Consider the following 9913-nt stretch of genomic DNA (forward strand, 5'->3'; position numbering starts at 1 on the left):
TTGATCAACTGTGGTAGTGCCAAAAGCCCAGAACAGTGTTATCCCAGGACATATTCCTGAAATCTAACTGCTTATTGGTGGGGAAGTAACAGTATTTCTATTCTATAGTTCGGTATAGGGATCATTTGTATCTCTCACATGTAAAATAAATAGATTTCTTTGATTAGGTTTGATTATTTTTAGTAATCTGATGCAGATCATGTCCAAATAATTTAGTGACAGTTTCACTGACACTGATTAATGAGGCAACATCAAACTTTTGCCACAGGTTTTTTTGTTGTTGACAAAAGTGGTTCTTTTAATGGACATAGCTATATTTTGCAGAAATTACTTAATTCGACAGAAAGGGGTACACTTTGGCACATCACCAAAATCATATATTGTTTGCCTAATTTGGGTGGCATCATGAGATAAGAAATTGATTAATTGTATTGTAATAACTGCTGCCTGGGAATGGTCGTTAAGATCTACCCTATTGGAGCGGTGGTTTGTGGTTGAGTTCCGATCGGACTACATTGTAAACGAATGCCATATCTTACAATGCCTGAATAGGTATTTAACAAATCAGCTAACCACATCATATGATATAGCAATCTGATGCCCGACTGTACAGTTGATGACATAGCACTTAACCAATGGTTGATGCAATGCAACGCCAGCACATCTTGTTGGGCAACTCAACCCCTGAGTTTGCCCATGGGTTGGGAGACCAGGATCACGTTCCTTGAAGGCACAATGTGCACCAGTAATAGATCTGAATGACCAATTGAAGAATGATTTACAGTACTAGTCAAAAGTTTGGACACACCTACTCATTCCAGGGTTTTTCTTTATATTTACTATTTTCTACATTGTAGAATAATAGTGAAGACATCAAAACTATGAAATAACACACACTACACATGTAGTGATCAAAAAGTGTTAAACAAATCTAAATATATTTTACATTCTTCAAAGTAGCCACCCTTTGCCTTGATAACAACTTTGCACACTCTTGGCATTCTCTCAACCAGCTGCATTAGGTAGTAACCTGGAATGCATTTCAATTAACAGGTGTGCCTTGTTAAAAGTTCATTTGTTTCAATTTCTTTCCTTCTTAATGAGTTTTAGCCACCCAGTTGTGTTGTGATATGGTAGGGGTGGTATACAGAAGATAGCCCTATTTGGTAAAAGACCAAGTCCATATTATGGCAAGAACAGCTCAAATAAGCAAAGAGAAATGACAGTTCATCATTACTTTAAGACATGAAGGTCTGTCAAAGCTGAAAATTTCAAGAACTTTGAAAGTTTCTACAATTGCAGTCGCAAAAACCATCAAGCACTATGATGAAACTGGCTCTCTTGATAGTCAGATTTCTGCAAAGAAATCAATACTAAAGGGCACCAATAATAAGAAGGGACTTGCTTGGTCCAAGAAACACATGCAATGGACATTAGCATGAAGGTGGAGGTGTGATGGTGCTTTGCTGGTGACACTGTCTGTGATTTATTTAGAATTCCAGGCACACTTAACCAGCATGGCTACAACAGCATTCTGCAGTGATCCACCATCCCATCTGGTTTGCGCTTAGTGGGACTATCATTTGTTTTTCAACAGGACAATGACCCAACACACCTCCAGGCTGTGTAAGGGCAATTTGACCAAGAAGGAGAATGATGGAGTGCTGTATCAGATGCCCTGGCCTCCACAATCACCCGACCTCAACCCAATTGTGATGTTTTGGGATGAGTTGGACTGCAGAGTGAAGGAAAAGCAGCCAACAAATGCTCAGTATATGTGGGAACTCCTTCAAGATTGTTGGAAAAGCATTCCAGGTGAAGCTGGTTGAGAGAATGCCAAAAGTGTGTAAAGCTGTCATCAAGGCAAAGGGTGGCTACATGCACTGAATACAACAGGTGTAGACCTTACAGTGAAATGCTTACATACAAGCTCTAACCAATTGTGCAAAAAAAGGTATTAGGTGACAATAGGTAAGTAAAGAATTAAAAACAACAGTAAAAAGACAGTGAAAAATACAGTAGCGAGGCTATATAGAGTAGCGAGGCTATAAAAGTAGCGAGGCTACATACAGACACCGGTGAGTCGGGCTGACTTAGGTAGTATGTACATGTAGATATGGTTAAAGTGACTATGCAAATATGATGAACAGAGAGTAGCAGTAGTGTAAAGGAGGGGTTGGTGGGACACAATTCAGATAGCCAGGTTATCCAATGTGAGGGAGCACTGGTTGGTCGGGCCAATTGAGGTAGTATGTACATCAATGTATAGTTAAAGTGACTATGCATATATGATAAACAGAGAGTAGCAGCAGCATAAAAGAGGGTCTGGGGGGCACACAGTGCAAATAGTCTGGGTAGCCATTTGATTACCTGTTCAGGAGTCTTATGGCTTGGGGATAAAAACTGTTGAGAAGCCTTTTTGTCCGAGACTTGGCACTCTGGTACCGCTTGCCATGCGGTAGTAGAGAGAACAGTCTATGACTGGGGTGGCTGGGGTTTTTAGGGCCTTCCTCTGACACCCCTGGTGTAGAGGTCCTGGATGGCAGGCAGCTGTGATGTACTGGGCCATATGCACTACCCTCTGTAGTGCCTTGCGGTCGGAGGCCGATCAATTGCCGTAATAGGCAGTGATGCAACCAGTTCTCGATGTTGCAGCTGTAGAACCTTTTGAGGATCTCAGGACCCATGCCAAGTCTTGTAGTTTCCTGAGGGGGAATAGGCTTTGTCGTGCCCTCTTCACGACTGTCTTGGTGTGTTTAGACCATTGTAGTTTGTTGGTGATGTGGACACCAAGGAACTTGAAGCTCTCAACCTGCTCCACTACAGCCCCTTCGATGAAAATGGGGGCTTGCTCGGTCCTCCTTTTCCTGTAGTCCACAATCATCTCCTTAGTCTTGGTTACGTTGAGGGATAGGTTGTTATTTTCTTTGGTTCCTACATGTAGAAAACAGTAAAAAATAAATAAATAAAAAACTTGAATGTGTAGGTTTGTCCAAACTTTTGACTGGTACAGAATGTCTATGGTTATGATTACGGTGGCTTAGAAAGTAATTGTGTGTGGAGTGCTGCTGCACCAGTTTTACTATTTAAAATGGTCACACCCATATCGATCAGGTCATACCCCACTATACTCACCAAGCAAACATACTTTGAAAACTCTTTAAGAATGTTTTGCACTAGCCCAATAATGGACTAAAGGATCCTAATGTTACTCCTTATAGTCCAAGGAACTTACATGTTCTGTTTAGAAGCAAATTGGCACTGGCAGCCAAATACTCCATCTAAATGTGAGTCGATTCTCAATTGAGGTACGGTTCTAGAAACATAAAGCCTTCTACTTTTGTATCTCATCAAAATAATTTCAGTCTGTTTTCTGCAAACAAGCGCTGTAACATGGACATGTCGCCTTGTGGTAACACTAATATAAAAGTATAGTAATTCAACCTTTTGTTAAAAAATTTTTTTATTTCTTGCTGTTATGAAAGATACATTCCTTATTGTTTTCAAAACCCTGAGGGCTCCTGAGTGGTGCAGTGGTCTAAGGCCCTGCATCTCAGTGCTAGAGGTGTCACTACAGTCCCTTGTTTGAATCCAGGCTATATCACATCTGGCTGTGATTGGGAGTCCCATAGGGTGGTGCACAATTGGTCCAGTGTTCCCCGGGGTAGGCTGTCATTGTAAATAAGAATTTGTTCTTAAATTACTTGCTTAGTTAAGTAAAGGTTAACTAAAAAATACAAGCGGTGCATGTTAATTTTTAAAGCAAGCGTCGGGGCACTGAACAAAACTCCCCTGGGCCAGAAGATACTATCGTCAATAGGCTTAAAAAGGTAGTCAGTGTCTATGAATGGGTTAGATGCACACAGTTGTGAGAAAACATGTCGTTCAGTACATGTCACGAAATGTAGTAAATCATTGAATAAACTGAATGCACCCCAGGCTTCAAGATCCACAAGAGAGCTAGCACTGCTGCCATTTGCTACGTCAAAAGTGGGATGGTGCCCTTGAGACCATTGGAAAGGTGCGTATTTGAGGGTCCTGGTAGGGACATGCTCTCCTGAAAGGGAGGGCATAGTATACTGCTCAAAAACATAAAGGGAATCAAATCAAATCAAATCAAATTTATTTATATAGCCCTTCGTACATCAGCTGATATCTCAAAGTGCTGTACAGAAACCCAGCCTAAAACCCCAAACAGCAAGCAATGCAGGTGTAGAAGCACGGTGGCTAGGAAAAACTCCCTAGAAAGGCCAAAACCTAGGAAGAAACCTAGAGAGGAACCAGGCTATGTGGGGTGGCCAGTCCTCTTCTGGCTGTGCCGGGTGGAGATTCTGGCTGTGCCGGGTGGGAACACTTAAACAACACAATGTAACTCCAAGTCAATCACACTTCTGTGAAATCAAACTGTCCACTTAGGAAGCAACACTGATCGACAATAAATTTCACATGCTGTTGTGCAAATGGAATAGACAACAGGTGGAAATTTTAGGCAATTAGCAAGACACCCCCAATAAAGGAGTGGATCTGCAGGTGGGGACCACAGACCACTTCTCAGTTCCTATGCTTCCTAGCTGATGTTTTGGTCACTTTTGAATGCTGGCGGTGCTTTCACTCTAGTCGTAGCATGAGACGGAGTCTACAACCCACACAAGTGGCTCAGGTAGTGCAGCTCATCCAGGATGGCACAATGCGAGCTGTGGCAAGAAGGTTTGCTGTGTCTATCAGCATAGTGTCCAGAGCATGGAGGCGCTACCAGGAGACAGGCCAGTACATCAGAAGACGTGGAGGAGGCTGTAGGAGGGCAACAACCCAGCAGCAGGACCGCTACCTCCGCCTTTGTGCAAGGAGGAGCAGGAGGAGCACTGCCAGAGCCCTGCAAAATGACCTCCAGCAGGCCACAAATGTGCATGTGTCTGCTCAAACGATCAGAAACAGACTCCATGAGGCTGGTATGAGGGCCCGATGTCCACAGGTGGGGGTTGTGCTTACAGCCCAATACCGTGCAGGACGTTTGGCATTTGCCAGAGAACACCAAGATTGGCAAATTCGCCACTGGCGCCCTGTGCTCTTCACAGATGAAAGCAGGTTCACACTGAGCACATATGACAGACGTGACAGTCTGGAGACGCCGTGGAGAACGTTCTGCTGCCTGCAACATCCTCCAGCATGACCGGTTTGGCAGTGGGTCAGTCATGGTGTGGGGTGGAATTTCTTTGGGGGGCCACACAGCCCTCCATGTGCTCGCCAGAGGTAGCCTGACTGCCATTAGGTACCGAGATGAGATCCTCAGACCCCTTGTGAGACCATATGCTGGTGCAGTTGGCCCTGGGTTCCTCCTAATGCAAGACAATGCTAGACCTCATGTGGCTGGAGTGTGTCAGCAGTTCCTGCAAGAGGAAGGCATTGATGCTATGGACTGGCCCGCCCGTTCCCCAGACCTGAATCCAATTGAGCACATCTGGGACATCATGTCTCGCTCCATCCACCAACGCCACGTTGCACCACAGACTGTCCAGGAGTTGGCGGATGCTTTAGTCCAGGTCTGGGAGGAGATCCCTCAGGAAACCATCCGCTACCTCATCAGGAGCATGCCCAGGCGTTGTAGGGATGGTCATACAGGCACGTGGAGGCCACACACACTACTGAGACTCATTTTGACTTGTTTTAAGGACATTACATCAAAGTTGGATCAGCCTGTAGTGTGGTTTTCCACTTTAATTTTGAGTGTGACTCCAAATCCAGACCTCCATGGGTTGATAAATTTGATTTCCATTGATAATTTTTGTGTGATTTTGTTGTCAGCACATTCAACTATGTAAAGACAAAAGTATTCCATAAGAATATTTTATTCATTCAGATCTAGGATGTGTTATTTTAGTGTTCCCTTTATTTTTTTGAGCAGTGTATATTGAGTAACAACCCTTGTTTATGGATCTTCCCCAAGTGAATCATAGTATTGGAGCAGTGGTTAGCGAGTTTGCCTAGGGCTGGCTGGAAGACTCGGGTTTGAAACCCACAAAGTAAGTTGCACTGTTGCCATTGGCTACAGTATTCTCCATACATGCAGCCAACATTCAAGCTGAAATTTGACTAAAAAACAAAAATTTAAACTACTTTCCGACAGACAGAAATCATGTAATAGTTTACCAAAAGATGGTGGATATATAAAGATAGTTCACTTAGGCCATTTACCAATTTAAAAAATGGTCAGTTCCGGTCTGTATAAGGGGTGACACTCCCATAGACACCAGTGCATTCAGGAGTGGGGTGTCTCGCATTCCTTTTCCGTCTCTGGTTGACCCTCTTGCTATAAAAATACACTATATATACAAAAGTATGTGGACAACCCTTCAAATGAGTAGATTTGGCTATTCCAGCAACACCTCAACAGGTGTATAAAATCAAGCACACAGCCATGCAATCTCCATAAACAAACATTGGCAGTAGAATGGCTTTACTGAAGAGCTCAGTGACTTTCAACGTGGCACTGTCATAGAATGCCACCTTTCCAATAAGTCAGTTTGTCAAATTTCTGTCCTGCTAGAGCTGGCCCGGGTCAACTGTAAGTCAAATCAAATCCAATTGTATTTGTCACATGCGCCGAATACAACAGCTGTAGACCTTACAGTGAAATGCTTACTTACAAGCCCTTAATTAACCAACAATGCAGTTTTAAGAAAAGACCCCCAAAAAAGCATGATATAAGAATAACAAATAATTAAAGTGCAGCAGTAAATAACAATAGCGAGTCTATATAGAGGGGGTACCAGTACAGAGTCAATGTGCGGGGGAACCAGTGTCGAGGTAATTGAGGTAATATGTACATGTAGGTCGAGTTATTAAAGTGACTATGCATAAATAATAATAGAGAGTAGCAGCAGCATAGAATGGCAATGCAAATAGTCTGGGTAGCCATTTGATTCGTTGTTCAGGAGTCTTACAGCTTGGGGGTAAAAGCTGTTTCTAAGCCTCTTGGACCTAGACTTGGCATTCCGGTACCGCTTGCCATGCGGTAGCAGAGAGAACAGTCTATGACTAGCGTGGCTGGAGTCTTTGACAATTTTTAGGGCCTTCCTCTGACACTGCCTGAAATAGATTTCCTGGGTGGCAGGAAGCTTGGCCCCGGTGATGTACTGGGCTGTACGCACTACCCTCTGTAGTGCCTTGCAGTAGGAGGCCTAGCAGTTGCCATACCAGGTAGTGATGCAACCCGTCAGGAGGCTCTTGATGGTGCAGTTGTAAAACATTTTGAGGATCTGAGGACCCATGTCAAGTCTCCTGCTCAGTCCTCCTTTTCCTGTAGTTCACAATCATCTCCTTTGTCTTGATCACGTTGAGGGAGAGGTTGTTGTCCTGGCACCACACAGTCAGGTCTCTGGCCTGCTCCCTATAGGCTGTCTCATCGGTGGTGGTGATCAGGCCTACCACTGTTGTGTCATCAGCAAACTTAATGATTGTGTTGGAGTCGTGCCTGGCCGTGCAGTCATGAGTGAACAGGGGGTACAGGAGGGGTCTGAGCACACACCCCTGAGAGGCCCCCGTGTTGAGGATCAGCGTGGCGGATGTGTTGTTACCTACCCTTACCACATGTGGGAGGCCCGTCAGGAAGTCCAAGATCTAGTTGCAGAGGGAGGTGTTTAGTCCCAGGGTTCTTAGCTTAGTGATGATCTTTGAGGGCATTATGGTGTTGAACGCTGAGCTGTAGTCAATGAATAGCATTCTCACATAGGTGTTCCTTTAGTCCAGGTGGGAAAGGGCAGTGTGGAGTGCAATAGAGATTGCATCATCTGTGGATCTGTTGGTGCGGTATGCAAATTAGATTGAGTATAGGGTTTCTGGGATAATGGTGTTGATGTGAGCCATAAGTGCTGTTACTGTTCAGTGGAAACATCTTGGAGCAACAACAGCTTAGCCACAAAGTGGAAGGCCACACAAGCTCATAAAACGGGACTGCCGTGTGCTGAAGCACGTAAAAATAGTTTGTCCTTGGTTGCAACACTCACTACCGAGTTCCAAACTGCCTCTGGAAGCAACGTCAGCACAATAACTGTTGGTCCGGGAGCATAGTGCCAACTGTAAAGTTTGGTGGATGAGGAATAAAGGTCTGGGGCCCCTTAGTTCCAGTGAAGGGAAATCTTAACACTACAGCATACAATGACTTTCTAGACGATTTTGTGGCAACAGTTTGGAGAAGGCCCTTTCCTATTTCAGCGTGACAATTCCCCCATGCACAAAGCAAGGTCCATACAGAAATGGGTTGTTGAGATTGGTGTGGAAGATCTTGACTGGGCTGCACAGAGCCCTGACCTCAACCCCGTCTGCACAACGCATCACCGGGGGCAAACTACCTGCCCTCCAGGACACCTACACCACCCGATGTTACAGGAAGGCCATAAAGATCATCAAGGACATCAACCACCCGAGCCACTGCCTGTTCACCCCGCTATCATCCAGAAGGCGAGGTCAGTACAGGTGCATCAAAGCTGGGACCGAGATACTGAAAAACAGCTTCTATCTCAAGGCCATCAGACTGTTAAACAGCCACCACTTACATTGAGTGGCTGCTGCCAACACACTGACTCAACTCCAGCCACTTTAATAATGGGAATTGATGGGAAATGATGTAAAATATATCACTAGCCACTTTAAACAATGCTACCTAATATAATGTTTACATACCCTACATTATTCATCTCATATGTATACGTATATACTGTACTCTATATCATCTACTGCAACTTTATGTAATACATGTATTACTAGCCACTTTAACTATGCCACTTTGTTTACATACTCATCTCATATGTATATACTGTACACGATACCATCTACTGTATCTTGCCTATGCCACTCTGTACCATCACTCATTCATATGTCTTTATGTACATATTCTTTATCCCCTTACACTTGTGTGTATAAGACAGTAGTTTTGGAATTGTTAGATTACTTGTTGGTTATTACTGCATTGTTGGAACTAGAAGCACAAGCATTTCGCTACATTCGCATTAACATCTGCTAACCATGTGTATGTGACAAATCAAATTTGATTTGATTTGTCAAACACCTTTGGAATTAATTGGACTGCGAGCCAGGCCTTATCTCCCAACATCACTGCCTGACCTCACTAATGCTCTTGTGACTGAATGGAAGCAAGTCCACGCAGCAATGTTCCAACATCTAGTGGAAAGCTTCCCCAGAAGAGTGGAGCCTGTTATATCAGCAAAGGAGGGGACCAACTCCACATTAATGCCCATGATTTTGGTAGTGTATATTTGTGTGACGATTGTCTATTACAGTGACAAGATAGTCAAATTACCTCTCTAACAATGGAAATACATGTCCTCAAAGATGGATGGCAGGTGAGATCAGGTGGGACCATTCTTGCCAATGAGAGGGCAGATACAGGTGTGAACCTGACATAGAGATAGAGGACTAAACCTTATCTGTGTCATTATAGTGTCTGTGTCAGAATGGGCAGCCCAATTGATGCTATCTCAGTTTTATAGCAGTCAATTTTCTTCTTCATTGGCTGATTGCTCCCAACCCATAGAAATCCACACCCAATTGAGTATTTTAAAGTGGTGGAATCAGTTAATGGCAGTGTCCAGGCTTACAAGAGTTATCTGTGATGAGTCCTCTATTTATCTCTATGCACAACTTGGTTGTTTTTCAAAGTTGCCGAAATGCCACGTGCATCCACTTTTATCAGTGCAGTCGTAACAACTTAACCATCATGAAACTTCTATTCGATCAATAAAGCCTCACGTAGCAAATTAGCAATATATATTTTTGTTGACATTCAAAAATATCTCACTTCTTTGGCTTTTTTTCTCGGACAGATTTGGGGAGGAGTAAAACCTCTCGCTTGGCCTCTTCCTCTCTGCTATTTGCCCGCATTGAACAAGAAGGACCC

Source organism: Oncorhynchus tshawytscha, linkage group LG04 (assembly GCF_018296145.1).
Source record: "Oncorhynchus tshawytscha isolate Ot180627B linkage group LG04, Otsh_v2.0, whole genome shotgun sequence".
NCBI classification, from domain to species: Eukaryota; Metazoa; Chordata; class Actinopteri; order Salmoniformes; family Salmonidae; genus Oncorhynchus; species Oncorhynchus tshawytscha.